This window comes from Megalops cyprinoides, chromosome 1 (genome assembly GCF_013368585.1).
Source record: "Megalops cyprinoides isolate fMegCyp1 chromosome 1, fMegCyp1.pri, whole genome shotgun sequence".
Taxonomy (NCBI): domain Eukaryota; kingdom Metazoa; phylum Chordata; class Actinopteri; order Elopiformes; family Megalopidae; genus Megalops; species Megalops cyprinoides.
The window spans coordinates 37,927,694-37,954,027 of record NC_050583.1 but is presented as its reverse complement, the minus strand read 5'-3'; the positions used below and the strand labels follow the sequence as shown (position 1 = coordinate 37,954,027).

Genomic DNA, 26,334 nt, shown 5'->3' with positions numbered 1-26,334 from the left:
CTTACAAACTGAAACCATCAACACATCCTCAGACAGCATCTGAATAAGTGGGGAAATGGCTGTAGTTTTAGTGCTTTGCAAACTAAAATCCAAAACACTGTTTTGATCAAATAAAGGAAACATATCTGGAACAATTTTACAATTTCAAAAGATCTTCTTAAGCTCACGAGGGAGCACAGCTGAAGGTACGTCAAAATATTAGGCCGGGTAGTAAAAGCATGGCACCAGGCCTAAACTGATGGCTGAAGCTGTTGCCAACCCCCACCCCACCTCTGCTGCAACGTGAACATCTCCCACAAGAACAGCCTGTTCTGCCGTGCACTGGCATGGGCAGAGTGCTTCTGCCCGTACAGAAGCAACAGACCACAGAGAAGGAAATACCATCATCACTTCCCACCCAAGTAAACTTTTTTCTTTCTTTCTGTGAAAGACAGTGTTGCTGGGGCTTGGGCAACACTGTCGGAGTGTGCGTGTGTGTGTGTGCATGTGTGTGCGTGTGTGTGTGCGTGTGTGTGTGCGTGTGTGTGTGTGTGAGAAGCTGATTACATACATGCTACACATTATCATCCAGTGTGTTTAGTTGCACTAGGACAGGACTGATCATTCAATAGAGAGTGTTATGGTGTGCTGTACTATTCTCTCTTTTTAACACAACTAGCACTAAAGGTTTCTGGCTGGACAGTTTCTAAGTGCCGCTCGATCGATAGCTTAACCTTACAGATGGAGATGAACACAGCAAGACTGCAGGCGGGTGGGGAGTGTGGTGAAAATATATGCTTGCAATTTCTGTTCCTTATACTGATATAAAGCAGATATTCAAATCACATACAAATGGATGTTTACTGAAGGGATTCAGGTTAAGCACTTTGTTCAAGGGTCCACACCCCTGCCAAGGAACTGAACTGGTGGCCTTTGGGTTGCAAATCATGCTCCTCAACACTACACCACACGGCTGCTTAAACTCCCCTGTCATTGGACAAAGACTATGTGGGTTTAAAACATCCTTTCTTGCTGTTGCTGTTCCTTCCTGCAGTAACAGCAGCTGTTTGACAGCATGCCTCACTGTCAAAACTTGTTTTTGGACCTCATGAAACAGTCATGCAAAGACACCCCCCGAAACAAAAGCCCTGCTCAGATATCTGCAGGAACATACAGCAACACCCAGATTATATAAGTATTAGTCAAAAAAATTTCCATGGATGAACGCCAGTCTGCCAAAATGTCTGCTTCTCTAATGGTTGCCAGTCATGGATTGGGAATAACTGAAAATATCCTGTGAAACTGTCAGTGATTTTTGAAGCCATTTATTTCCCAAAAAACTTTTTAAAAGCATTTCTGTAAATAATAACTCACATGTCAGGATATTCACATTCCCTTTCACTCAAAAAATATGTTCCTGCTGTATATTTTGGGAAATGCACATGTATAGATTTATATAGCTCTTATTGTACCAATTACATCAGGGATTTTGGCTGCAACAAAAACACACTCTCTCAGGAATTATGTTCGGTCCTGTTCAACATTTTACCATTCTTTATCACTGTGGGTTATCACTGTGGGTTACCTGTGCACATATCAGTAATTCCATCCAAAACATGTTATTATAGTGCTTTTATTGGAGAACCTCTATACTCTGGCATGGCTCTGTCCCTGATGAAATGCGCATGATGATTATTGGACAGGTGCCAGTGTGACAGCTCTCCGCTGGAGCAAGAGCCTGCTGTGAAGTGGGAAATGAGAGCCTGCAGTGTGAACTGCTGCACTGAGAGTGCCCTCAGTCAAATCCCTCAAAGGAGGTCCACTCAGCAGCCGCCCGTACACAGCTCCCTTACACTAATCCAGCGTGCACCTTGACCCTGAAATGAATACATCACGGAAAAAAAATAAAACAAATTAGTTACAGCAAACAGCCGGAGTCAAGGTCATCCATGACGAAAACACTCTCTCTATTAACACCATTTTGGTGGCACAGAAAGCCTGTAATATGTAGTGACAAGATTGGCACTGAGATGAGCAAGATGCTCATTCTGCATGTACCGTACCTGTAATTGCCACTGCCATGTCTGTCAATGCCTTGAAACACTTCATTTAAAAAATACCAACTGATGAAAATAAGATATTGCTCAGACGTGTGGGTGTGATTTCAGCATCACATTTCACATCTGGGTGATACACTTGTATTCTGAAGGTGGATCTCCTTTTGGGTATGCTTGAGGAACACATTGACATACTGTATGTTGTTCCCATCATTAGTGAGATCCACAACAACACATATCACCAGACAGAAAAACAAATTTACAAAAAGAAAGAAAAGGACTTTTACTGTCATCTTCCATCTTTTGCTTTTCAACAGACACAACCATTTATTCAATTAACAGATAGTCATCACTTTCCACATCAAAAAGTAACTCCAAAACACTAATACATTCAAAATGTCAAAAGTGCCGAATAACAGACACACCACTGTGTGTCATACACTTCCAGGTACAATTATATAATACAAGCGCTTTTTAGCCAAATAGAAGGCTAGAGATCGCAGGAAACTTCTCCAGAGAGGAGGAAGATTCAGTTCACTCTCATTAGGTGACTTGCAGAAACTGGGTTTTGAAAGGCTATTTTCACAGTCAAGACAGTTACATAAGAACATAATGACAAGAACAGGCCATTCGGCCCAACTAAGCTCGCCATTACAATTAAAGAGAATCCAAAACTGCATCAAGTCTGGACTTGAACACAGCAAGGGTCTCTGCATCAACTACATGACCTGGCAACCTATTCCATGTATTGATTACTCTTTGTGTAAAATAGTACTTCCTTATATCAGTGTGGAACTTACTCTTCACTAGTTTCCATTTATGTCCCCTTGTTCTACAGACTGAACTCACCCTAAAGAATGTATTATAGTTAACCTTATTGAGTCCTTTTATAAATTTAAAAACCTCTATTAGATCACCCCTAAGTCTCCTCTTGCTAAGTCTAAATAGGTTAAGTAACTTGAGTCTTTCTTCATAGCTTTTATATTTCATGCCAGGAACTAATTTAGTTGCTCTTCTTTGAACTTTTTCAAGATCCTCAATATCTTTCTTATGGTGTGGTGCTCAGAACTGCACACAATATTCAAAGTGAGGTCTGACTAAAGCATTGTATAATTTCAATATAACCTCTTTAGATTTATAATCAATACTTTTGGCTATACTGTATACCCAACATCCTGTTGGCCTTTTTTACTGTTACAGCACACTGCCTAGATTTTGTTAAACTTGTTAAACTATTACTCCCATCTCTTTTTCAAATTGAGAATGTTCTCTAGTTTTTTTTTCCCCCATAAAGTAGTCTTGTCTAAGGTTCTTATTTCCCACATGCAAGACTTTACATTTAGCTAAAGACTTTGAATTTAGTTGAACTTAGACTGATATAGCTCTGACAGTAGCATGCCTTGGAGCATCTGCAGGGTCGCTGGTTACTTCAGGAATTATCGATCTGGGTACTGCCCTGTGGTTCATCAGCTGCAGGCAAGGATGTCTGGGCACCTGCCCTTCATCTCACCCTGGGCAGAGGCTAACATGGGCTGAAAAGAATCAGAAATGACACAATGATGACGTGGTACAGATACTACTGTCAATAATACACATATGAAAGAATTCGTGTGAATTAAAAAATAAATAAATTCACTAAAATAATGAGCAGATCAGCCTATTTCCTTGTGTTTAAGCTTATCATGTTAAATATGAAAAGAGTATATGTTTCAGTTAGGTCCGAAATGATTAGTCTGTGGTCCGTTAGAGTGTAACCCCTCCTTACCAAGGCATTAAACTATGTGGCACTGCATGGGTAATTTAATCTGGGTGTCTACTGTCTCCAGCATTTCTCTCAGCGCTATGAATTGCAGCAGTCAGGAATGAGACAGCATTGCCAGTGTGTGTGCAGGGCACATTCATTCCTGGACTTGGCCTGCAGCCATGAGTCACGACTGTAAATTCCCCCTGGGTATCAGCAGTCCCGTCAGGCCTCCTGCTCTCGGGTTCCTCGCTGGTTAAGCATGTTATTTACTCCACCTGAGTCTCTTGTTCTGTCTGCATCTCTCCCAAAGCACAGGGTTGCGAAGCCTTCACCGTCTGCTCACATTTACATCACAGTCCACACACTCCACCTACACGCCCCAATTAGCAAACACGCCATGCAGTTGCTGCTGTCTTTCCCAAACGGGTTCAAAATTCTGCATGTAAACTGAACTAAATAATTCTGCTGGCTTTGTCGTATTTTTTTTCTTGGGGGATGTTGTTTTCAGAACATATTGCCTGTTGTTAAAATGGTGGAGCAGGTCAGCCAAGCATGTTGAAAAGAATAGCATGAGCTAAGGTCACACAGAGGAACTGGTCTTGCTAGCGCTTGGTGAGCGCACATGACTGTGCTGCTCTACAAAAGAGGGAACACCGGCACCGTGAATACATCACTAAACTTTTATCATACACTAAGGGTAAGACCATGTATGCAGCAGTGGATGACGTTATCACTTAATCTCAGCAAGGGCTGTCTTCCCACACAAACTCAGCCAAATCAGACTACGCTGAAGAGCGGTTGAGTGCCAGGCTTAATTTCCTAGAGGCCTAGAGTGGCTTCTGGCATTTGTTCCACCTGATTTTTTTTTCCACCACATTTTCATTTAACTGTGGAAACATAAGTCACTGTAATAACCTTCTTTAAAAAAACATCCTATAAATGGTTAACTTGTTGAATTGGTGAGATGTGCTCCAAGGGAATAACATATAATGAAAAAAAAACAATCATAGTGGTTCAAAGTACAGTGAATGTGCTGTGAAATTTACTGCCCTTAAGGTTAGAGGCCAGTCATTATCACATACATTTCTGCTGTGAAGAGGACAGCGCTTTGTCTTAGCTCCCTCCACTCTGTAAGCTTATATTTAATTAGTGTCTGGTACCAGCCACAGTCTCAAAAAAGGTTTTATGAATAAATTTGGGTTTGGTATGTATAAAGGTCAGAGAAAGAGATCCAGACTTATTCATAATCATGTGGCCAATACACAGTATGAGTTTCCTGTTAATGATCTGCTCATTATTTTAGTGAATTTATTTATTTTTTAATTCACACGAATTCTTTCATATGTGCACTATTGACAGTAGTATCTGTACCACGTCATCATTGTGTCATTTCTGATTCTTTTCAGCCCATGTTAGCCTCTGCCCAGGGTGAGATGAAGGGCAGGTGCCCAGACATCCTTGCCTGCAGCTGATGAACCACAGGGCAGTACCCAGATCGATAACTCCTGAAGTAACCAGCGACCCTGCAGATGCTACTGTCAGAGCTATATCAGTCTAAGTTGCATCACTTACTGTGTTCATCAAGGGCAAATGGAATTTGACATATTGTCCGTGTATATAGCTAGATTTTCACTGAAACACTTCAGGTGATGTAGATACAAAAACAACAGGTCTCAGGATTTGGACCTGCAACCGCCTGGTTTCAGGCACAGTGCCTGTACTACCATGCCACTGTTGGCTGAAAAGTGCACAAAGTGTATCAGTATGTCACCTGACCAGCCTTGGTGAATGGCATGCTTTTTAAATTTTCTTTTGAAGGCCTATTAGTGTTGAACCTGCCACACATCCTGTAGGCTTGGCTTACACAAATTTCAAGTTTGTCAGCTCTTACAGTTCAGTTAAAGTAAACTACACCGTTGTTCTTACATATATATGAACTGCCATGTTTATTACAGGCATTTATTTGGTGAGCATTTGTGGCATTTTCAGCATTTATCTGAAAATGGTAACCTTTGCAACTGTGATACAGGCTCACAAAGTCACTTAAAAGCATAGTAATGAAATGGCAGAAATGGACAGATAGAGTGTGTGCATTTCTCCCTCCCTGTGCTCTGAGATGGCAGTAATCACAACAGTGACAAGAGAGAGGAGAGGTCCGTTTTCATGACAACAAGTTCTTTAGAGGATTTAAGTCTCAAGTAAAAATTTCTCGAGATGCTGCCTTAAATGTGCTTTTAAAATTTGCTTTTTAAATTGTCTGTGACTAGTGGAGTCTGTTCTTCTTTTTTTTTTCATTTTGTGAGAACTTTAAGTTGTGCTGCCACAGTAACATGGTTACAGAACAGAACTGGTAACAGAAAACTGTGGGCCAGGTGTGTGTTGGCATCTGTATGTGCTATGCAATATTTCGATACCTACAGAGGACCTGCATATATTTGAATATTACCCAGTTCTCCCTAAAAATAAGGACAGAAGAGCTCAAGAGCTGTGTCTAACATGAGATTCCTTATTATGTCATTAGCGTTCGTGTGAAAGTTAATGAATCAGGGTATATAATTAGCCTCTGAGTTTAGCTGGGAGACATCACTCAAGCACAACGCAGTGTACTTTGCAGAGCCTGATATGGCGACCTGCAAGGGAGAATCTTTCACAATAAGCTGCTTATAGGGACTGCACCGATATTTATCTCAATATGTCTGACAGGTCCTCATTTTTACATCTAATATATGACCCATTAAAGAGTTTATCCTTCAATGTGTCTTACAGTGGAGTCTCACAGTACGTACTGACCACAGACAGTCTCCTCTGGTCACAGGGTGCTATTTAATGATTTGCCCAATTAGCACACCTTTTTATAACAATGGATAGTTTTCATTTTTGATCTATGTGTTTTACTCTCAGTCATACTTCAGCAAGTGATTAACAAACTAGACTATGTTTTGTATCAGCAAGCAGCAAGGGTGTATTATTTCTGTACAAACAGCCAATGCTGTAAATTCTTCTAGTGTCTGATACAACACGTCCCACTCAATACTATCAGCTGAAAAAATTAAATTAAAGTAATTATGAACACTGGTAAATATGAAATGGAAGTTTCAAAACCTTAAAGTTCAACATGGAAGGTGAGAAAATGTAAACACGTTGTAGCATATTAAGCTTGAGTTCTGCTCTACTGCTGTTAGGATGCATTCCCTGCTCTGTGACCTTTAATGTCTGTTACAAATGCGTGCATGAGAGTAATTCAAAGCAAGATGTCTGACATTAGACCGCAATTAAGCGTTTGTTCAATATCAATGTAGAAATCGCACATCCAGTGCAATGATCAAATCACTCTATTATATATAATCATTAATTTTAGTATCAGTAGTAATACTATGTACTATGTAGTGTTAGTATTAGTATTAGTATTAGTAGTACTATTTATTCTCCATGTTCAATAATGCAAAAATCAAACATAATTGAAATAAGGATTTGTGGCATTCAATATAATAATTAACATAATCTTAATAACAGCATATCGAATTCAACAGATGAGGAAAAGGCCATAACATCCACAATGTGTGGCACAATCCGCTCCACAGAGTGAGAGGATCTCGGGTGGAGTAACAGCTGTGAAGAATGCAGTATGGGGCAGTGGCTGCCAAGTGACAAAATGCAATGTAATGTAATGCAATGGCACGTACATCCTTGTGTACTTCACAGGGAGTCAAGAGAGTCTGTAAAGAAGAGGGACAACATGTTCTTTGCTGCAGAAGCGTGAGAACACGGGTATTGTGTTTTTAGAAACAGAAGGAAAGGCCTAGGAGCTCCTGCAAGCAAAGGATTGCAGTGATCAAGTTAAGATAATCTAAGAGCATGGACCCATTTCTACACATTATAGGATAAAAAAAAAACCAATCAAAGTGGTGTGATGTACAGTGGTGTCATTTGTTAAGTCATGAAAATGACACTGTCATTCATAAAACCCCGCAAATACATAAGGGACATTTTGGCAGAGAAATGAGATCTTCAAAAGCTAGCAAAGAAATAAAAACACAAACAGCGCTTCAGAATTCCAACAAATCAATAACAGATCTAAATTGGACATACGTTTTTTCAATGCAGTTGTAAAATTAAATAACTTATAAAGAACAACTGAGTCACTTGGTCTTTGTGCAGATATCACAGATATTTTGGACTGTACATTATGGCTTAGAATGATACACATTTGCAATTGAAGCAACTGATGGCAGTATCTTAAGGGTACGGGTGTTTAGTCATGATGCCTTTGTAATCTATAAATGCATAATGTTTGAATATCAGGGCAGTGATGTAGTACTCTCTTCATAAAGCAATAACGTAGGCAAAACCACGTGAGCCCCATGATGTGTGCCATTTTAGCGGCATTATTACGGTGAGTGACAGCCAACAAAAGTAAAGTGAAGAAGAGCTCTCATGCAAAGGGCAGGGCTGCGTCCCACTGATAAACTGTCTAAAAGAAAGGTCTGTTGATTCTGCTCTGCTGGCGCAGACCTTCGGGTCCAAAACACCAGCCCAGAAGGGGGAAATTGAAAAGGAATCAAATGCTATTTTAAAGTGAGTCGTTATTCCTTTTCGTCTTAACAGGGAAACAGTAGAGGCTGCCTCCTGCGCTCCAGGCTGAAGATAAGCAGACAGAAGTTGGCCGCACATCAGAGAGTGTCCAGGGCCGTTTGTGTTTTTGGAAGATAATTGCTGGTGACCTGCTGTGTATAATCTGATCGGACAGGAAGCCGCAACAGGGCACAGCGAGACCGGCCTGTCTCAGATATGTGCGTGCGGGAAGGGCCCCTCTCTCCACAACACTGCGGAAGTTAACTGCTGACACCGAGCATAAAGTGAAAGTGCCAAGCTGCCCTGAGAGGGGAAGCTGTGCCCGACAGAGGCAGCACTTTTTTCTGAAACCCAGAGAAGTGAACTGACAGACCCATCCTGGGTGCTCCCTTGCAATTCTTGTTTTTGTTCATTTGATTTGGGTTCAATCGGTTCCTTTCCCCCCGCGACCCCTTTTGATTCTTTTTCTCAAGGCTCTTCTTCGATCCTCGACTCTGGACCTGACTCCCTACGGTGTACTCACAGGACACCGCTGTGCGGAACGACGTGAAAGCGTTTCCCCTGCAAACATCTGCCCGGTGACCCTGCTGGAGCAGACGGACCTCTCTGCACTAATCTCGGGGCTGTGAAAGGGCGATACGTTCTGTCACATTGTCACGCTGCTTTTATCGGGTCGGGTTTGGGAGGGGAGATTAGCAGAGCAGAGAGGAGGCGCGGTACGGGTATGTGTGTCCATCTGTTTCCCTGTCACTCCACCACCCATACACATTCGAGAGCGTGGAAGGCGCTGTCCCGATCTTCAGAGTGCCTATGAATAAAACATGAGCTTAAATTGTTCCAGCTCCGGAATTGACTGGAACTGATTTTGTATTTGCATTTTATTTGAAAGCTTATGAGTGTCACTTCTACAGTTGACAAGGCCATAAGTTATTTACAGATTTTTTTTTGGTTTAGCTTTAGTCTCATTGCACCAAACATCAGCTCTTCAGAATTTCCAGTTATGGTCTTTCAGTTTCATGGTAGGTTCTGTTTGGGTTTCAGCTGGTCTCATAAGTATCACAGATATATAAGAGGCTGTCTTCGGCTCTCTGATGAATATGCTAGAATTGTTTTCCATAACCTTGAATAACCAAAGCTCGGGGTCAAGCATTCTGTCTGCTCCATGTGCATGCTTGACTTCAACAATGTGTGGAAGAACAATGTCAGGACAATAATGGTAGAATGATACTATTCTAAAAGGTTAATCTGTATTAGATGGACATAACCAAGCTGCTGTTAAGTCACAGGAGACAGCATGAATAGCTTATTTTCTGTTGCACTTCCCCACTTTAGAAAGTTAGGGGCAGTTATCGTGGAGTTATGGTTTGTGCCGTACACCAAAGGCTTGAGGTCAATGGGTTTAGGTCCCACAGACACTGTACTATTGTACCTATATGCTCTTGTACACATCCAGTGGCAACACTTCCAGGAATTAACCACCAAATATGTAGTGTCATAAAAATAACAAGATGCTTATAAACCATGCCTGCAGTGTTTTTTTGACCAAGGAGTAAACATTTTAATTGAATCGCAATTGGAGTAGATTGTGACAATAATACTAATAAAACATAAACTAGCACAAAACAACAAAGAAAGTACAGCTATAAATCTCACAGAAGACATGATAATGATGATATTCTATCTCTAAAGCACGCATTATTTGACGTATGAACACAATTCCTTTAGATACAAATGGTTCTCAGAAAGGGGAAAAGCAAAGGATAGAAAGATTTTTTTTCTTTTAAATCAGCTCTCCAAATAATTTTCACTGTGACTCCCTGATGATAATGCTGACTTTTCCACTTCACTGCACCTGAGAATTTCAGACATGGAGCTGAAGGTTACCCCAGCCCTATCAGACTGCATTTGCTGTGCCCTCAGTCTCCTTTGAGCAAAGTTCATCCTGGCTTTTCCCATTATGAGCCAATTCATTGTGTGGCCCATTGCCATCTGACTTAGTCAGTAATTCAGGATCGATACCAGTTATGAGTTTGACACCATGACAGACTACTGAGGACCCACAAATTTCACAGGAAAACACCAGTCTAGCTGCTATTATCCTAACTGATGCTACTCAAGAAAAAGTGTAATGTAAAATCTTTACTGGAGTTGATACAAATATTATTGTAGTTTGAATACGCTGTTTCTAAATTTTGCTACCAACATCTACATCAAAGCGTTTTTTTTTTCTTGAGGGGGGGGGGTAAGGGGGTAAACTAAAAATAATAAATCACAGACCTGCAAATATTATATATGCAGGGCCAGTTACCAGGCTGCTGAAAAAGATGTTTATTCTGTTTATTTATTTATTGTAGCACTTGTTTAAATTTGGTTCATTTGTGCTCTTTCTGTGTTTGTAATAACACAGTCTAGGAGATGAAAGAAAAGACAGAGCACTTGATTGGATTATCCATGACCTTTGAAGTTCTACTACCAATGGTCTCGTTGTCTGGAAAGTTAACTAAAATGATATGTGACAATAAGGTGAGTGTGGTAAATCAACTGCTATTCTGAGCCAATAATGAGCCTGCACCAGTACCAGCCCCATCTGGCATCTGTTGCCATGGTTCTCCATATCCATTGAAAACAAAATACAGAACCATTCACATTTCCTGATAATAGAGTCCTGGTGTATTTCATGAGGTTATTTTCAGCATCAGCCCTTTCCTGGAAATAACCAGTAAACATGTTTCTTTGCAGAGCTGTGGCATCCCATGGTAGAAGTTCCCTCTGTGACAAACAAAACACTGTGGCATGTCCTAAATACACGCTGCACTGGCCATTAAGGGAAAGTACTCAGAGGTATGTAATGGTGTCCAGGGGTCTCTGATGGTTAAAGCATTATAAAGCTCAATGGAAATTTGACACACACTGTATTTTACTGGTCTCAGATGCCATGCAGCTTGGAATGTCGTGCTGCACACCCTGTTCAGACCCTGGAGCTGCCTCCTGTCATCTCACCTGTAGGAGGCATGAATGAGGATGGCAGGGAAATCACTACCTCCGCCAATCATCGACCGTGAGGACAGGCCTGCCAAGCTGACACATCGGTTTCACAATATCAACACAGCAATGTTGCAGCACTGAGTGAGCGCTACATGGGGACGCAGCAACTGTCAGAGCCCCTTACCTCCGTGTCTGTCTTTTGTTCTCTCCTCTCCCACAGTGAAACATCAAATGAACATCTCTTGCACAGCTGACCCATCAGTGTGATCATGTAATCCTGGCTGACAAGGCAGCACCCAGGGGCTCCCAGGAGGAACATGTTTTTTTCAAACAGACTTTTATTGGGAACATTTTCAAATTATTATAATAAACACACATATTATTGAAGAGCAACTTGGAAAGGGACAGAAATATTCTCCATACCACTATCAACATTTTGTTTGGCCAAATATATGCAATGTCCACTCGACCCATGGGAGAAAACTGGTTGGTTCTCTCTCCAGCAGTCTGTCTCAGTAACATTTCTTTTTTCAAGACATTAGCCATTGACTCATGCGCATTCTTTAACCTTTCTTCAGTAGCATGAATATTACTGGTTAAAATATTGTAATGAGCAATTATGCTATGCAGTTGTTTTGAATATTTTTAATTGCATGTTATGCCTTTTTAATGGCCTAGCAGTGAAAAGTCCAACAGCTAGCCACAGTTTTAACAGTGTCACTTGCTGTTTTATTACATTTGGCTAGGATGATAAAATGAGCATTGTTGCTTTTCAAGCTATATTCATATTCTTAACTGTTAATAAGCAATTATCAGTATGGGCTTCCCCCACAGAAAGTAAGACAGTCTAACTAACATTATTGTCTACTTACTGCACAGAAGTGAGCCAACCTATTATAGAAGTATTAAGAAGTGCAACTACTATATATGCTTACAGGTTCATCTCTATTTTGTGAATACACATTTTCAATCTATTTTCGAGTGTAAGTCCCTGTTTTTAATTATCTTTTGCACTATGTAAGAATGTAAACCGCAGTAACTGTTATAGATGTGCACCCATTAATAATTTGTTATTGAAGCTAAAGGCTGCTTTTTCTGTACAGCTGATGTAGTCCTTTTAATAACAAGGGAGAGGAAAATGAGCCACAGGCAGTGACTCAAGTTAGGACAAATATTCCCTGGGGGAGGTAGAGAGGGAATTACAGGCAGATATCAGCAAACCTATAAACTGAAAAATACCATTGAAGCATCTACCATTTAGCTTCTACAAACTGTTGATGTTAATAGAAAAACTATTCTTTGGAGGGAAGAATATTTTTTCATAATCGGGAACAGTATATTGTTTTTCATCTCACTTATGCCTCTTCAGTCCCTGAAGAGTTCTGTACAAGACCACTATCAAAAAAAAAAAATTTTGTACTATAATTTATGTACTATAATGTACATAAATAATGGGCTAATGGGCTAATATGTTCAGCAATTTGTTATAATATACAGATTCAACAAATACTTTCCACAGCAATTTTGTGTAGTTTTGCTTGAATATTTCACTATACTGGCACAACATAAAATACTATCATCAGCATTGCTAACTTAATTTTCTTTTCATTTCTTTAGGGATGACAGCATTTTGTCGTGATACTGAGTCGTGAAAGTCAATACGTACTTTACTAAGGCTACTTTATGAAGACTTTACTGTCAATTTTACATTAATTACATGTACAGAATGTACTTGTTACGGCCAGTTTCCTGCCAAAGGTGACTACAGCCAGTCACAGGGCAGTTAAATACTCCGCACATAAAAACACAACAACCCGGCTACTCACTCTTCAGTGTTAGGTCCAGCCGGGCAGACGATGCAGCGGCAAAGTGTTTCGAAGCTTAACTGGCTAGGTAGTATACGGGTTAGAGGAAAGGTAGATGAAGCGGTAGCAGTGCACAGGAATTTCAGAAAGAGTGGTTTGAGAGAGGGAAGAAGGTAATAGTAGAAAAAAGATGAGTTCTGGAGATCGGTGCGCAAAAAAATGAAATAAAACGGTGGGGACCGGCCAGTCTGCAATAGACCGTCGGACCGGCTCCACCGTCCTACCCAAAACAACAAAACAAAACCAGAAAATAAACGTGACAAAAGTGCACCACCGACTCACGAACTTTATACATACAGTTGCACTTAAACTCTGTATAAGAGACAGCGAGATACACACAATATACCACGCTGGTACTCACTCTAATTCCCTCACTTCTAATTCTGTGCTTGCCGCCATAGACATTTAAAATACCTGAGGTGCACACCTTCGTGCACCCGTGACCCTGACGTCATGTGACCCATAACCCCTACTTCCATACCCGTAACAGTACTATTGTGTAGTAGTTGTGATTGTTTTCTATCCATACAGTGGTGTGGATATTGAATCATGCATACTGCGTAGAAATGGGGCTTTGATCCACTTCCCCTCTACCAATCAGTCATTTAGAGCACTCATGACAGGCACAGAAATCAAGGCTGCACAATCATATCTCCCAAAGTAAGACATCTGTGTGTACAGTTGAGCACACAGTCACAGTAGTCAGGTTGGCACACACTCAGTGATGGACTGCAGCCTGCATACAGCACAATGGCTGGGTCATAGCTGCAGGCATCAGATGCTAGCACTGCATGACTGAATCCAGGCTGTCCCTTCCTACAGACAAGAGACCAAACAGTAAAGTGGGGCTTTATGACCATGACCAACCTGACCAAAGTGAAGGAATCACTGAACTTCATTGTGATTGACAATGTGTTTGAGCCCACCATGCGACAAAGACTTTTCCCTCCTTTTTGTGTTCAGTATGAGTTACCAGAAATAAACATCTCGAAAACACTTACAGGTTGTGATTGATTGGCCATAGTTAACCCTGTTGATGACACTTGTACTTTGCTGATTGATTCCTTAAAGTGAACATGTAATCTTGTTGCTACAGGCAGTGAAATAGCAGTGGGCTGGCACAACCTATTTAGAGGATATCACATCAAGGTTATGAAATATGATTGCATTCGCCGATCCCTCCATGGCAAACATTCAACTCATTTGTAATAAAAGCCTGAAACATCATAATAACCACAGATTTCATAAGCACATCATACTTTTTTTTTCTTATGCTGGAAAAAACCACACCTGTAGACCATTAATGAATTTCTTCATTCAAAAACAGAAAACTCAACTCATAGTCTCTTAAATATGATGTTTGTTGCATGTATGAGGTTACTGAATTGTTCAGCATTATGAATGTCTGCATTTTGCATCAGGTTGTACTGGTTTAAAAATGGGAGATAAGCTGATACTAATACTGTTAATATTTATTCCCTGTAATAATTGTTTTGTTCTACATATTGGTGTGTGGTTATTTTAACTCATTGATTGGTTTGTGCTGAACATTACAATAGGTTTTGACTTTTCCAGATTCAACCGTTAACATCAACATGTATTTTTCATATTCCACCTATTCCAACCACAGCTGATTCACATGATGTCACAAAACTAGGTGCTGTTGATTGACAATAACTTCAAAAAGGCCCTTAAACCAAGGAATACCAATATTTAGAAAAATGGGGACTTTATTTAAGAAGGTTAGCTTTTAAAATAGATGTTTCAATAATTGTGAATGACCTTTTAATTAGAGAGGTTAAAAAGTAAAAAAAAAAATACATAATTGTATTTTCAATAACAAGATTTATTACATTTCAAAGATTACTGTCCACCTAAATAAAACCCCATATGTTATTTCTATTTTTAGAATGAACACTAATAAAAGCACAGCTGTACAATACTCCTCAAGGTACAAGATAATACTGCATAAATATGCCTGTGCCTCAAACTGTAAACTCATGCTCTGCTAAGAAGAAGATCAGGAGCTTCCAAGTTAGACTAAAATAAGTCTATCAGCTTCCCCCCCCCCCACTCATTGAATTGGTCAACATTAAATTGCCCGTCACCAGCCGAGACTATTAAATTGAACAAGTGCCTACAAACTGTAATTATAGAATGCTCTGAGTCTCTTGGTTCAAATGTGAAATCAAAATGTGAAACTTGGAGCTACAATATATTCAGCCACATGGAGTTTAGTACAGAATGATAAAACATAATGGTATGCATCTGGCCTTTACATTGCAGCATTTATCTATGGCTAATTATGTGTGTTAGTTGCAGTTTTATGATAAATACATTTACAAATATTTACCAATATAAACTGAACCCTTCATAGCCTAATTATGATGAACTAGGTGAACCACAATTTAAGCTATGTATTATAGATGGACACTCTGACTATGAACTACATTAGCTTTAATAGGGGTAGCATGGCTAATTTGCACACAAAACATGTTAACAATCTTTCACAATCAAAATTAATGTTAATAGTCAAATACTTTTTTTCAACAAAACGTATTTTATGAAGCAGTTATGGCATTTACAGAAATCTCCTTCTTGGCTGATTTTAGAAGCTTTATGGCCCCATTGCCCCGATTCAATCCCAGCTGTGCCATCAGCCAATAATGACCAACATCTCGCAGCAGCAGAATGCACTGGCTTCATTCCTCCCGGCAAGGAGTGGGCATGTCGTCAGGGTCTCCCCCTCTCACCCCAAGACTCATCATACGCCTGCAGGTGGCTCAGATGATGAGTGGAGGAGTGCTTGTCCTCCATTTTGAGTTGATATTGCTGACATGTGCTGTGGGACTTGTAGTGTGAAACACAGCCACTGGCTATGTGCGAATGCATCAGAGGATTGTATTTGTCACAGAAGTTACCACAATAAGATGTACACTTGGTGATCCCAAAAAGGGTTGCATTAAAAAAGAGAAAAACACACAATGTATTCATGAAAGATCCTGACTTTCACTGTAGGTTAAATACGTACTTATCATACACATGCAAAGTGCTCTGTTCGCTTCTTATTGAGGTGGGGTGCTACTCAGTTCCTGCAAATGCAATATGCAAATGTGCCCATATATTTGCCCCCTTTTTACATATCTGATGAACATTTACATAAATGCACAACTCAAAGACCCTTCTGTGTTAAATCACCACAGGCGCCCTTCTCAGATCTGTATGTTTGGCAGAATTTTAATAGATTTTAAATGCCTTCATCGGACAAATTGATTAATTTAGGGAAAAAATAAGCGGTTCTTTTTTTGAACTGGATATAAAAAGTCGACAGAGTGGTTTGGGAGGAGCACCCCAATGGGGAGACTCATTATAGACCTTCAGAGCCCACTGCAGTGTGCTGACAGGGGAGATGTGCTAATGGTGGCTGTGATGGCCGCAGCCAAGGACAGAACGTTCTCTCAGAGCCTCCCTGCAGATATGACCGTTTCAAAGCCAGACAATGCATGTAAAAAACCTCACAACTCCCCTCATGATGAAAGCTATAAACTAATCATATCCCAGATGGCCACCAGCAAACTGAGAACAGAGTCTGAATACAGCTGTTGGTGGCCATAAGAAAGGCATTCACACCACTCTGAATCTGACCCCTGCAGATGTTTACTGTGGTTTGTTTCCACACACTTAGGGAGGACTAGGAGTCTAGGTCTGGGAGCAACGTCTTGCAGGCTCTTAGCCACACCATGGTTAGAAAAAATTTGAATCCCATATAAGGCAAATATGGTAATTGATAGAGGCACACTGAGTATTAATCCCAAATTTTAATCCTACCAGGAACGTGTGGGAGGCTCAGAGATAAGACAAACTAAAATTATTTCTGCACAAGCTATCTTGGGGTTGGAATTATAGCACCGCTTCAAATCGCAAATGCCAGACCTGGGTTAGGACCTTGTGCATACAAAAGAAGCCTGAAGCAGTGGTGCTCAAGTATTGCAGCAGATGTGGAAAGTAAACAAACCTTAATCCACACTGAAGTGATGATTTTGATGGCCCTGCTTGGCAGGCAGCCCTTCCTGTATCTGCCTTGACCTTCTGGAAAAGCAGCCGGATAATGTGGGGAAACCTGGGTGTGATCAACAGCAAGTGCCCAACCTTCCCATAAACACAGCTACCTTTGCATTGTTCATTTCTCTTCTCTTCTACATTTCTGCAGTAAATTCATGCAGATCACTTCCGTATCTTTTCAACAGCCCTCTCCTGTCTGAACTCCAGCGACCTAAACCCCGGCTCTGTGCTCCCTTCCAACGGTATGGCTGGCCTCCACTGGCATGGTCACTGCTCAGTATATGGAGGTATCCTGGTCCAAAGAAAGGATATGGATGCATCCTTCTGCAGTACCTGGTTGTAGAAGTTTAGCTTGCCGATACAAGCTTGCTCTTTAGTACATTAGGGTGTCTGTGACGGAGCGCAGCGCGTCCGTCACTGGGATCGGTGGCTTTTTTCCGCCTCCGTATGAACAATGACATGATGAAACCGCAAATAATGCTTTTCCGTCGGTTTCTAGGATGTTAATGTGTTTGTTGGTAAGTCTGAGATAGCAATTAAAAGTGGTAATGTATCAGAAACAAGGAAAAACGTAAAACACGGTACATTAATTTAGAATCGCAGTTTATTTAAAGCGGCTATGTAAGAGTTCTTTTAGTGCGCACATTGAACATCAGAACACTTGCTGGTTGCCTGTTTATGCTGTTTCTAAATGTATCGATCTACTTACTGGTGGTTCCTGTACTCCTGTTGTCTTCTGCATGTGAGCGAGCAAACTGGGGTGCAGGACGGGGAAGCTTTTTCTGCGCTCTTTTCGCGCTCCGATATGGAAGCGCTCATTGGTGCAGGGGTGCTCCGTGCAAATTTATTTTAATCGTCAAAGAAGTGTCTAAGGGCATTGATAAAATAAACACCTGATTGTTTGTAAGGGAGGTGTTTTGCCTAGGTGCTGTTAGCAATGAAATATGGTGTGTAGTAGTTAATTGATTTATCTATGTGCAATGGATGAGACCGGGGTTTTATATGGCTGCTGTGTAGCTCAGACGGGGAGATGCCTCTGAAGTGAGAGGTCATGCCATGGGACCTGTGTAATAGGGCCTAGCTAGAATATGGGCATTGTCTCAGTGTTCTTTTCCTTTGCCTTGCCAAAGTGTTTTGTTTGTTTGTCTAGTGTGTTTGCATGCTTGTAACCCTGCCGGTAGCCTAAAGGAAAATAAAAAGTTTTCAAATTGGAAACTTTTGTCTGCAGTTGTCCCTCCTTCAGTCTTGACCACCTCTCCGCTCGGGCACACTCCGTTACAGTGTCATTTTCCTCCAAATATCAACTTCCTCTCGGTCTACACTCAGGGGTAGACTAAGGTAAAAACAGCATATGCAATTAAAAATTAGAAAAGTGGTTATGGATAGTAAAAACATGCTTTTTCCTGTGCCACACTGATACATTTTCCATTGACATTGTTATGTTTTTCTATTTGCCCTATTTTCCCATATATCCTAATGTCTTATGATCACATGACATCACATGTCCACTAACTGCTACATTTTCAAGTGTTACAGGTGTTTCTTTAGATTGACTACACAATTACTTTTGGTCACTAACTTCACGCTGATTGTGAATCCAGATTTTATTTTTTGACATTTAATATCATAAATCATTCTGCAACTGCTGAAAGAGCAGCAGATAACAGCTTGATCCAAAGATGATCATCATCTCTGGAGCATGTCAGGTTCTTAGTGACTAACACCACACAGCACGCAAAGTAGCACAGGACCCTGTAGCTCTCCATCTTGGCACAGAAGAATGACTTGATACTGAAATGAAGAAGTTAGTCCTGTAAAATACAAGAAGAACTGTTTAATGTGGCTTATCTCCTCACTACAAAGCTGTCGTTTTATTCTCCTCTCTCTCTGATTTTCAGGGAGCAGAAGAAGGACCATATGGGGGTGATTAAACAGCAGCAACGTAATACGCTGCTGTAACATGTCGCACGGAGATACAAAGTGCTAAAACACGACACACCTCTGCCAGCCACACACATATGGTCATCGCAGTGGGCACAAGTGGGCAGACAGTTTAGCGATCCAAAAAAGAGCAATCTGTTAACCCCACACACTCACAGATTGTACCAAACATAAAAACATAAAACTACACACATTCGGAGTTCTTGCATTACAGATCACCATCATCATGGCCAGCAAATATTAACCTCTAATTTTACCCATAGAAATTTAGATTTTTCATAATGTAGCAACACAACATCACAATGAGGGCTCTGCCACCAAACCAGGTAAGCTCTTTCAGCATGTAGACTTCCCTTTTCTATTCTGCTAATGTCGGCTTCTTGCCAGGTGCAGGCAGGATGGTAGAAGTTCTTTGCTTAGATGGTAATTTTCAAATCCCTTCTATTTTCATTGTCTAACATCTTGTCTTATAATGACCTGTTTTAATAGCCATTTAATCATTGATTGGGGGAGAAAAGGTCTTAACATTAAAATCGTATCCCTTGCCAACGTTACCTAAGGCTAATGGATGACCTTTCAAAAGGCCGGCGTAATAAAAGCTTCTTTCTTCCTAATTAGTCAGTGAGCTTAAAGCCAGTTGTTTTCAGCTGGTCCTCTATCCTATATTAAACTGTTTTGACAGTCTCTCCGGCATTTCTGGCAGTTGCTTCTGAGGGTTCACTAGAGGCTAAGCTTCACCGATACCTGTTAATGAATTATTGAGGACAAGTGCACGTTGCTGTTGTTGTGCCCTGGTATTCATCTATTAAAACATAAAAGGCTGACAACAGCAGCCACAGAGACTCCCTCTCATCTGCCAGTGAGATTGGGGGAGCAGGGGAGGTGGGGGGCATAGAGAGCTCCAGTCTTTGCTCATCAACATGCAGAGCTCAGGTTCAACTAAGGTCAGAATGGCTGCCCACATAAAGGAAAAACAGGATAGATGCTCGAGAATCCTGTTGGGGTCACGGGCCCTGGGCTAACAAAGCCAATAAAGTCTTAAAGGTATACTCGGAGACTTATTAAAGTTGGACTCAAAATTCAGTTTTGCCATCATTATGTTCTGCTTATCAACTGCTGAAAAATGATGCAAAACTACTATACCCCAACTCATTCCAGCTTTCATTTGCCACTTCTTTACCAACCACAGCAAAGGTGGTCTGTAACCCAGTGTATGCATGTCCATACCATTTTTTGCTAATCTTCTCAAAGAAGAATCTAGTTGCATGTTGCATGCAGACATGAGCAATGGCAGGTAAGGGTGGAATGAAAGACCCTGCCAGAAGTAGGCAATATTGCACTCCAGGAGTTGTTGGGAAAGACAGATGCAGAAAGTAAAAAGATTTGAGCTGTAGATAGTTCCTTAATGAGATATAATTCATTGCATAATGCTAATTAAGTAGCTAGCAATTAAATGGACAGAAATGTGCAAGCAATAAAATAACGAAATAATGATGGTGGCTAATGTAGTTAGCTAAAGTGGCCCACGGTGAATTCACGTCTAGTTTTAATTTTCTTGGTTGTATTAATACAAAGAAGAATTTTTTTGAATTTGAATTTGTGTTCACTGGATTGATAGTAAAGGCAAAAGCATTTACCTGTGGCTAAATCAAAATGGTGACAAAAACGTTGCATTGCATGCGTGAGGCAAAAGTGTATTTCTCAGTGCTTGTGCAACGTTTACTCTCCTATTATTCTGAAATAACAAATTGGAACCAACAGCAGCAATTAAAATCTGAGAAGAGGTGATGGTTTTGCATTATTCAAGGAAATGCATGGTTCAAGCATTATTGTGAAGTTCATAATTTGTGATTTGTAACATGTTTTATGGATTGTTTATGTTTTCCCTGTTTTATTTTCAACCCCTTTTCTGTTTTCATTCGTACCTAGTAAAACTGCAGGAGAAAGGAGTCTCTGTCCTGTGGAGTACAGAATGGCAGGGGAGATCTCAGTGAGGACCCAGAAGATCTTTTCCTCTTTTCTGCTCTCACACAGTGTGAGAATTGCGTCAGCCTCGGAAGCGACGTGCCAAAATCAGTCACTTGACATATGTCACAACAGTTCTTCCTCATTAACAGATAGGCCTATTGGCTAAGTGTGGTGCATGCTGGGAGAATTAGTGTCATACTTTCTTGTCATTACCATCCTGCCATTCCAAGCCTCCATTCCCAGGCCATGCCCAAACCTATAACCTGCTAATGCCAGTCACAGCTGTCAAAGTAGGCCAAGATGAGTTCTCCTGCTGAGAAAGGTCAGGTCTACCCTGGGTGCTGTTGGAGTCACGGGTCTGTCCAAGTCAGTCTCCTCCAACAGCACTGACAGACTATGCTGTGTTCTCTGCTTGCACACACAGGCACAATCCCAACACTCTAGCCATCACTCACTCCTCAAGTCATACCTTTGTTCTTACTGTGTTATTATTATTATTATTATTATTATTATTATTAACATTAACCAGAAGACTCTGCCCCCTCCTTTCTTACATGTCTACTTTGTCAATGTTATGCTTGAATTGGCCCAGTCCGGTGTAAAATACACACCAAAGAGGGTGCTTGATCCTCTAGATGAGTTGGCTTATTTAGAATCTCTGACAAGGGTGTAGCCACACAGCTTAAATAAACTCTTAAATAAATGGCACAGGAGAATATGGTCTATCTGCTTAGAGCTGGGGATCAAAGCTTCCAATCTGGAAAAGATGAGAGTCCATTGTTCTTAAAGAGGTTTCAGTTTAGGTCTTTCAGGCAAAGTGCATGGAAACATTTGTGTGTGTGTGTGTGTGTGTGTGTGTGTGTGTGTGTGTGTGTGCATGTGTCCTTGCCCCATAATAAGATAAGATAAGATAAGATAAAACTTTATCGATCCCGAAGGAAATTATTGTGCCGGAAATTGCTCACTTACAGTATCAGAAACAATGCAGAAATGAAGATAAAAATAAAATAGAGTGGGCAAGCAGTGCAATAAATAGAGGATAAAATAATATATAAATAAGTAAGACACAGTGTAATGACACAGTAAATACAGAATGAAATATTCAAGTAACAAGGGTATTGCACAACCATTAGCTGTGAGTATTGCACAACCATTAAGTGGTTCGCTAATAATGCTGCGCATATTGCACAGTATTATGTTTCTGTTGAGGTATTTATATTGCACCAGGTAGATGTTGATGGTGATGGACATGTACATATTGCACAGGAAGATGCTGATATGAACATATACTGTACATATTGGACATATTGGTGAACGGTAGGGGAACGGATGTGCTATAATATGCTGGTCACACAACTAAGATTATCTGATTTACACAACATCTCCAAAGCACCTCTTTAAAAACGAGAGGTGCTGTCACTGGAAGCGCTAGATGTGGAAAAAGTGGTTATGTAAATTTTTGACGGAAATGTCATGCATAAAAATGTAATCTTGGTCTGCATAAAATAAATTGAAATAACTTATCGAGGCCGTGTTCAACACATAAAGTTTGGGTGGAACAGACTGGGATCTTTTTGAAGGAGGTGATATGAATGGCGAGATTACCAGGGTGATGGGAATCTGAGTAATCTGAGTAATCACTATGCAAAGGGGATTAAATATTACATCTATGTTTAACAATACCAGAGAAATGACAAGAGCTTCCTTTTTCAACACTTGGCATTTGCTTCTATGAACTGTCTATCTAGCAAGTTAGATTATATAAAGTCAATATCTCGCACGTCTACTGTATAAATAATTATGTTTAGAACATTTAAACATTGCTAAATGCAACATGACATTTATGGAACAACCATTTAAATTAGTTTCACATAATAAAGCAAAGCTTCTTAACTAGCTTCAGTAGCTACCCCGATGTGTATTGAGTTTGATGATGCAGCTGGTCTGTGCTTATGTACTTCTATGGCTGATTTGGCAGAGCTGTTTTCTTTCAAGTCAGAGAATGCCAGATAGGTCTACAACAGAATGAGCTGTGCTCGTCAGCATTTCATATTGTAAATGTAACTCAGGTTGTTGGACTTTATCCCTAAATAATTAAAATGGGCTTACTTCTTTAATAAAGTACTGCAGTATTAAAATAATGTACAACTCATAAATCATACAACTGTGAGGAACCTTTAGTAAGTAATGGGGAAATATTTTTATGCATCTTATTAATGACTGAATACTGAATCTACATGACTCAAACATTTAGCGATGTTCTTTGTTATTAATGTTTGAAACTGATAATGTATTCAACGGTATTGATTAATTATGTATTTCACTTTAGCACTATAACACTTCATTTTTGCCCTTATAGAAATATAAATACACTTGGTTGGGTAAAATATTAATATACAAATGAATATTAGAATTGAACAAAGACATATAAATGATGCACAATTAAACACCAAACTATTTAATTATGCACATGTATTATTCATTCATGTTTAACTGCATAAAGTGACAGAACACAAGACAAGAGCCATCAGAATAGGCCTGGCAGAGCCATGTTCTCAGAACCTCTCATTGTACAGATGTGGTGTGATTCGTCCCAACACATCCTCCCTCCTCCTCATCTCCGCTGCCCTCTTGTGTCACTCAAGCCCCCTTGTCCCCCTCTCAATGGGACAGAGAGCCAGAATGACACTGCACAGTGCTGATTGATGAGGTGCACTGTGGATCAGCATGAACTCCACACTTCAATGTGCTGTGAGGTCCTGCCTTTTTCATCAAGGGAGAGCACCTGGTTCTGTGTACCCAAGAAATTCAACCCTCTCTCCCGATTTCCAGCCATCACAACACTTTGACACATCAGTGCAACCCAATGGATGGAATGATGTGTCCACACCCAGCATCTTAAACAATTACAATGACATTACAAGAACTACACATCTTTCCACATCACATGCGCTCCTTTTTAAACACATATGTCCAAAATGCTTTTTTGTTGTCATCCAAATGACCCCCCTCTGGCTTTGAGAAACCCTTTCTATCTCCACAAAGCACAGGCTTGACACAGAATGGGAATACAATTTGACTTCACATGCTCTCATGTTCATGTTTTCCTTTTTATGAAAATTGTATTTAAAAAAACATGTAACTGTTACTATTTTATGAATTGACCTGCTGCTTTATGAAAAGTTCACTGCTTTATGGGTAGTAGACTGGAAAGCTAGCAGGAAATGAGACTGAGTATTGACTTTGGCTGCAGCTGTTTACTGTTGTGGTAACGGGATTATATGTGGACACAGTGACCTAGATCTAGTCATTTAAAAAAAAATCCACAAAATGGCCAGGGACTAAAATGTCACTGTCAGAAACCTACAAATCTTATTTGATTGTGCTGAGCATTACCAAAAATAATGGCAGTTTTTTATGAGCCTTGGACAATCAGCAAATATTTTATTTATAACACTTTCCAAAATGTTCACACTGGGTGAGAGCATAATAAAGAGCATTATAAACAGGGTGAACACATAATAACAGAATGGGGTGTTTTGATCTGACTAAAGGAACACCAAAGCAATGTAACTTGAACCCTGAAAGAGACTGCCTCCTTGGCTTTGAATGAGTTTCTTCAGAGTATTTGGGACACTGAAGGCAACTCTGTGTCTGTATATCCATTAAGAGTGTTTCATTAAAATCAAAGCAATTTCCTTTTTGGATTAATAAAGTACTATCTGATCTTATCTTATCTTAAATGTCCCTGTTTAATTTAGTTGTAAAGAGAGCATGTTTGTCACTGTATAACCAGGTCTATATTGACCTTATGTATCATTATTGGCACTAATATCTTTACTTTGATAAAGAAATCTAGTTTTATGGCATAAAAGGCATTATTATTACAGTTTTGTATATATTATCTTTTGGAATAGTCCTTTGGACATTTTTGTCTCTGACCAGCTTGTTCTGCCACTGTAGTCTTTGAATGACATGACTGAGAACAACCCTGGGCTGTGGAGCTCAGCTTGCCCTCAAAGCAAGTGCCTTAACCAGTGAGCTAGCATGGAGCCCACACTATGATAATTTAATGAACATTCTGTGAAGACAGTCCTTGAATTTCATATGCGTTACATGCTGGACAATACTATGTAACTCAGATTGTACAGAACTTGGATTTTAGTTTTGAGCCCGACATTTATATAAATGTCCCCACCTAACCCTACATTGTTACGTGATGCATTCAAACCACTTTGCATTTAACTGCCCATCTAATAAATACAGTAAGTACCATACTTCCACAGATTCTTTTTTCTGTATTTGTATATTTTAAGGCTTATGCAAAGTAAAATTTATGTATGTTGAGTGATACATAACCTGGGGAATGTCTGTATGTTGATAAAAACATTTTTTGGCTGCCTGCTTTAGGTCTTTGCATCACTTCCAAGGCTCCATGTTTTACCTGCAGTTCTATATGCATGCCCCTCTTGTTGTTATGTGTCTTGCCATACTTAATGTGTGGTGGCCTTGTAAGTTGCCCTGGAAAAAAACATCTGCAAAATAAAAAAATAACTATGACCACAGTCAGACTTCTCATGTAAAACCATACAATAAGCATCAACTCAATTTCTCTTGCTGTTAAACTAGGAAACTGTAACCATGCAAGCTGTTAAACTAACATTTACTAAACTGAAATGTTGTTCAACATCATTATTAATTTGAGAGATTATGAAGGACAGTTGCAGTATGAAATTTCATGCCCCCTTTAGTGGCATATTAATTTATTGAAACATATACAGTAAACTAATCACAGCCCTGCACCACTTCACAAAAGTGCTGGGGATCAACCGTGATGGACTTATGATGGAGGCACTATTGCAAGCTCTAGGCGATGACCTCAGAAAGACCAGCTGTCTGCTCCTCTCAAAGTCCTGGTCAGCAGCAGTACTCCCATTTTCAAAGGCAGAGCAAAGTCATAACAAAGCCACTTCAAAGTCCACCTCTGGTCCACATCAATCTAGGCGGCAGGGCAGGAATGCAAGCAGCTTTGCAACATACAGATGTTGTCCCCCAGGGAAAACAGAAAAGGAGAGGGTAGCCATGTACCCGATTTGTGAAAGGTGAATTCTGGGATAGCCACTGTGTGGAACAAATGTGAAACTGCAGCAACTCATCACTG

General features: G+C 40.2%; 1 protein-coding gene across 1 annotated transcript in view; it reads right to left on the bottom strand.

Annotated features, from left to right (window-relative positions):
* LOC118780201 (acid-sensing ion channel 2-like) overlaps positions 1–26,334 on the bottom strand; it is a 266,399-nt gene that overhangs the window by 103,670 nt on the left and 136,395 nt on the right. The window lies entirely within an intron of this gene.